Genomic DNA, 6,399 nt, shown 5'->3' on the forward strand with positions numbered 1-6,399 from the left:
GGGATGGGGTAATTGCTCATAAAAGTAAATGATAGAAATTAAAGAGAATGGGTAAGATTAGAAATGGGGGGTTCATTGGGCTCAGGAGATGTTGCATTCTCCGGATCAATTTCATTTTCATCTCTTCCTCAATCAATGCACTCATTGATCTCCTTGGCAATCTTAAGTGATCGAATTACAATTCCTTGTAATTCAGTCTCTTAAATCTTGATCAATAGCCAATTCCTTGGTCAATTGCTCATGAGAAGAGATGAAGTATGGTCACTGATTATACCACATGCATTTCCCAAATCAAGTGTTGAGAGGATTATAGTCACATATCCATCCAAACCCAATTTGGTCCAGCATGAGAAAGCATTTCTAGCATGATCTCTTCATTCCTCTTTCAAGGTTCAGAAGAGATCCAAGTTTGAATAGCTTCTTTTCCAAGATAACTATTCAATTGGATGAAGATCGAAAGCTTTCAAGGAGAAAAGATAGAAAAGATAGAAGAAGAATAATGAAAACTAGTATTGATCCATCAAATTACAACAGAGCTCCCTAACCCAATGAAAGGGGTCATAGCTCTGATAGCACTGGAAAATGAAAACAAAGATGGAGAATACATGATGAAACTAGAAGTGCAGAGAAAGTAAAATACAGGGAGTAGTTCTATGCCAGGAGGCTCCCTATAATTTCCAACTCCCATTTTAATTCAAAGCTACTCCTATATATACTACTCTTATGATCTTCTAGTTGGCTCTTCAAGTCTTGGGTATGGGCCTTTGGATCTTGAGTTTGAAGCAGTTATCTTCTTCATTGGGCTTAGTTTTACTTGCAGAGAGAAAGTGTGAAGTGAGCAGAGACTTTAGCTCAGGACGTTAGTGATGTTAACGTTTAAGTGGAAATGTGAGTTCGAGAACGTTAGTGACAATCACCTTTTTCACTAACGTTCCTCACCAAAGTAAGAGCCACGTTAACTCCAACGTTAGTGGCACAAACGTTGCTACTAACGTTGCCTCTTTGTCCTTCGCACACGTTATTGGGACTTACCTTTCCCAATAACGTTAAGAAGTCTCCCCCTTTCCTACGTTAGAGTCCACGTTAACTTAGTTAACGTGGCTCTTTTAACGTAGGCTTGCCAACCTTCGAGAACGTTAGTGACACTTACCTTTGTCACTAACGTTCCAATGTGCCCCTATTTCTCACGTTAGAGTCCACGTTAACTAGGTTAACGTGGCTTCTAACGTGGCCATGCTAGCCATCTCCAACGTTAGTGACAAAGTTGAGTGTCACTAACGTTGGCTCATCATTCCCTTATCCACGTTAGCTTCCACGTTAACTAAGTTAACGTGGGAGTTAACGTGGCTCATAGTGGCTTGTGTAGGTTCATTCCAACGTTAGTGACAATGTTAAGTGTCACTAACGTTGGCGATCACATTCTTGCTTCACGTTAACTTCCACGTTAACTAAGTTAACGTAGGAGTTAACGTGGCTTATGGAGGCTTGGCCAACATTAGTGACAAAGGTGAATGTCACTAACGTTGGCTTCTCTCTTGCTTCTTAACGTTAGAGCCCACGTTAACTAAGTTAACGTGGCTCTTAACGTGGCCACTTATGAGCTTGGTCCAACGTTAGTGATAAAGGTAAGTGTCACTAACGTTGGCTCCATTTCCTTTCCTCCACGTTAGAGTTCACGTTAACTTAGTTAACGTGACTCTTAACGTGGGCAATGATGGCTTCGAGAGTGTTATTGGCAATTACTTTTCTCATTAACTTTGCAAGTTACTCCCATTCCACGTTAGGAGTTACGTTAATTAGATTAACGTGGCTGCTAACGTGGTTCTTCCTTGCTTCCTTTGTCCTGAAATTAAGCAATAGAGTGCATTAAAGTTCTAGTCCAAGTCATGGGAAGTACAACATCCAATTTGTCATTAAATTCATGCAAAATCCTCATGAAATCATGTAAATTGCACAATGTATGCTTGAATCCAGATGTAAGTGAATATCTACCCAAAACTAGCTTATTTTCTAAGGAAATGCATAAAACTACCCTAAAAACAGTAAAGAAAAGGTCAGTGAAACTGGCCAAAATGCCCTGGCATCACCCCGTTCTTAGGCTAAGTGCTCTGTAAGGGGGCGACTCTTTAAGATAAGCTTTCAGCCAACACTCCCGAACCAGTTGGTTCAAGGTGCTAGGTGTTAAGACACCCCTAAGGACTTACTCCCTCAAGTCTCTTTCCCCCATACATACACACCACAGGCATATAGTTTATTTATTTTCTTTTCTTGAGACCTTGGTGTCCAGTACCTCTTTGGGTTACTAAATGCTCTGTGGTGAAGGTTACTCTTGATAGTGGACTTTCAGCTGATAATCCCGAGTTAGTTAACCCAAGTTACCAAGTGATAAGGCACCCCTAAGAGCTTATTCATCCAAGTAGATCCCTCACACAAGTGCTCCTCCGTGCCAGGGATCAGCTGGGAGTCGATGAAAGTCCCAGCATCAAAGTTTCTCTCCATCACGGTGAGGGTTCCTTCCGGGCTGGCGGATGCCCTCAGCCTCTTAGGAGTATGAATAAGTTCCACATCATCGTCCTCTTGGCGGGTAGAGGACGAGTGCCCAACGACGGCCGCCGCTTCGGGAATGGGGGAGGCTTGCATCCCAGCCGAATTCTTGTCAGACATCACAGTGTCTTGAGGAGAGGGCACAGTCTGATCTTCCTTCTCCTTGGCAGGGCCTTCCGACTTCCCGAAGATCTTCTCGTCCATCTTCTCCTCGTCGCTATCCTCTAAAAAGGTCTTGACCAAACCTTCAAGCCTAGTTACCGAGGCAGACATCTCCACTACAGCAAACAAACAAACACGTCAGTCGTGAAGTCGGGAATAACAAGCAATGATAAACAACACAAAAGTATAAGACAAAACAGCTCACAAATATAACTCCTGGCGGCCTCCCGTTCACCCATAAGGAGGTGGGGGTTCACGGGGTTCTTTTCAAAAAGCGCGAACAACACATCGGCAATCATCTTATTTGCAGGGGACATCCCCTTGTAGGTCACCTTAATGAAGGAGTTGGACCCCGCCCCGAAACTCTAATACGTCGGGATGAGGCGTTCTCCCTCTAACGACAACCAAAAGGGATGACGACCTTTGACAGGACGAACTTTGAAATATTTGTCCTTGAACCCATGATAGGAGTCCTCGAACAAGGCAAATATCCTCCGGCCTTGGGCAGATCGAAAAGACAAGAACCCTTTCCTCGCTTTCCCTTGTTTGGAAGGGTTAATAAGATTAAAGAAGATGAGAAAGACATCCACCGACGTCGGCAGCTCGAGATATTCACAAACCATCTCGAAACAACGGATAGAAGCCCAGCTGTTCGGATGAAGCTGCGACGGTGACACGGATATACAATTAAGAAGCGACAACTGGAAGTCGGAAAATGGTATGCGAACGCCCACCTGGGTGAACATGGCTTTGTAAAACCAAATCCATTCGGGAACCCGGGGGGAGTGAAAATTAATCTCATATAGCCGCTCATGGGGGACAGGAACGAAGACGTCGTAATTGGCCTCCTCGTCTGTCCCCCCCCATAGATACTCGGCTTGACGGAACTCCGCCAACTCCTCCAGATCCATCTGATTCGGCGAATCCTTCACATCGGAGGTCACCCAGGTGTAAGGGTCGTAATTTGCAGCAGAAGCGGAAGCCCGGGCAACAACGCGAGGCATACCTACAGTGGGGTTACCACTCCGTTAGTCTATGAGGTCGGGAGCCCAGGAAAAACCCAGAAACTATGTCCACCCTATTTAACAGTTAAGATCAAGCATGGCTAAAGTTATCCATCTTACAAGCCACCTAAGAGCCTACCCTGGAATGGTACCCCTCCCCTAGCGCACCTATTGGCACTAAAAAGCTATACATCAACGAAAACCAAGCAAGGCCGTGAAAGTATGCAGCAAACACAAGCAACAAACATGCAGCAATAAGGCACAAAAAGTAAGGATCGAGAGTTTCCTGAATTGGTTGCAGGAACTCAGGAGAGAAGGAAGAGGCACAGGAATGCTCGAACGAAGTTTTGGATATCAGGGAGAGGGGAAAATGAGAGTAACAAGAACGGAAGAGAGAGAAAGAAGAAACTGTTTAAAAACCACTATGCAAAGCGCAAAAGGGCCAGGGGCAATATGGTCTTTGCGCACGGAATTTTGCAATCCATTATGAGCATTTAATGCTCAGCGCGAAGAACGAAGCGACGAACGGTTGCCTCAACAGCCAAGGGACACGCGCGCAGGGGGCACGTCCCTCCCACGGGCGGCCGACCTGACGACGACGCATGGAACAAGAAATAACACGCCACTAATAGCTCTCACGACTATTACTGGCGCGTGGAGGCACTGTTACGGCCTGGCCCAAACCCTCCACGGGTTGGGCCGACCCGAGCGCCACCCGACCCGAACGGTCAAGAGTAGGGCGCCCTGCAGCCGACCCGGACACGCGTCCCTGACAGTTCACCTACAGCTGTGAGGAGAACGCCTCGAGGAATGTGGGCCTGTCCTTGCAGGGCCTACCTCTGACAGTATATAAGGGGAAGGTTTTACCCTTCCCCCAAGGTACGTCACACATCACTCTACCCCCTTTTCGCCTGCACATTTACTGACTAAAGCGTCGGAGTGTCTTTGCAGGTGACACCCCCCTTTTTCCCTCACGAAGTGCTCGGGACCCCGTCTACACCTGACCGGCAGCCCACGACCAGACGAGATCCCCACCACCAACCAGGATACCAACCCAAACCGTCTGGAAACCGAACCGTCCGGGAACCGACTTACCGAACAATTGATAAAAGAGAAGAAAAAAAATGGCACGGAAAAAATGATAAGTACGATAATTTTACCAGAAGAAAATCAACTTATCCTCTCAAGGAGGATACCATGGTTCTGATACCATGTTAGAAAGGAGAGAGGTAGCAATAGAAAAAATGTTTATGAGTATTCAAGTTGTTTGAAATGATAAAATATAAAAAGATATTTATAGGTATTAAGAATACGTAATATTCTATAATAAATATTTAGATATGCTAAATAATGCTAATTGATCCTAATTATATTCTAACAGTGTCAAAGGGACAAGTAAGGTTTCAATGAGTAAACAAAAGCATGATTTGATTTAAAGACATTGATACATTAATTTAAGAGTAAAGTATCGTTTTTATTCCTAACGTTTGGGGTAAGTCTTATTTGTGTCCGTAACGTTTAAATCGTTCTATTTATATCCCTAACGTTTGTAAGAGTAATTCAATGTTATCCTGCCGTCAATTATACATCATGAGCTTTAGTTGGAGTTCTAAAAATCTCTTCTTAAAGTTAGAATGCAAATAATGTCTAGGTCAGAACTGATGATCTATTCTGAATAATAACTCATTAACTGTTGAAACTAATCCCTGCAATATTTACATAATTCACTTTTTTATGGACATAATTGAACCTGAACACAAATTTTGGGTACAATATTAAAATCAAACACATCCAAGTGAGACCTAATTGAAAATGAATAGTAAAAATAATTGAAAAATATAATCTGATCTATTAGTACAATTGACGGCAAGATAACATTGAATCACTTTTACAAAAGATAGGAATACAAATAAGATGATTTAAACGTTAGGAACACAAATAGAACTTACTCCAAACGTTAGAGACAAAAATGATACTTTATTCTTAATTTAATCATGGCATTATACAAAGATAAATTTATATATTTCATAGGATAAAAAAAATAACAGTTAAGATTGTAGTATATATCTATATCTTTAATATAAAAAAAATGGAATTCAAGTATTATTATGGAAAATATATATTATGTACAATCATATATAGACAACTCTTATTTAATTTTCTAATTTTGCATGTTAATCTCTGAGTTGCTACTCAATTTGTTCTTTGAATTTATATCCGAATCTCAATTTAGTCTTTAAAATTTTTTTTTAACTTTATAAATGTACCTTACATTAGTCTTTGACACAATTTTAATGAAGTCATGATATGGATAGTTAAATACCATGCTAAAACTTATAAAATAATAAAATTTTGGTTTTGTCATTCAAATATCACTTGTTTTGTCAGGTAAAGTTTTAATAAACACCACTTAAGATATTGTTTTTAAGTATTTGAGTGCTAAAATCAAAACGACATTATTTAATAGAATCTAGCGTGATATGTGACTGTCCACGATCCTGTTCATTTAACGCTTGTACGTTGAAAATTATTTTAAAGACTAACATAGATCATATTTACAAAGTTTAAAGACTAAATAGAAAAAATTAAAATTTTAAAGACTAAATTGAGACTCACATATAAATTTAGAAAACAAATTGAGTATCATCTCTAATCTCTTTTGATCTTTGAGTATTATTGAGTTCGTCTA

Source organism: Arachis ipaensis, chromosome B03 (assembly GCF_000816755.2).
Source record: "Arachis ipaensis cultivar K30076 chromosome B03, Araip1.1, whole genome shotgun sequence".
Taxonomy (NCBI): Eukaryota; Viridiplantae; Streptophyta; class Magnoliopsida; order Fabales; family Fabaceae; genus Arachis; species Arachis ipaensis.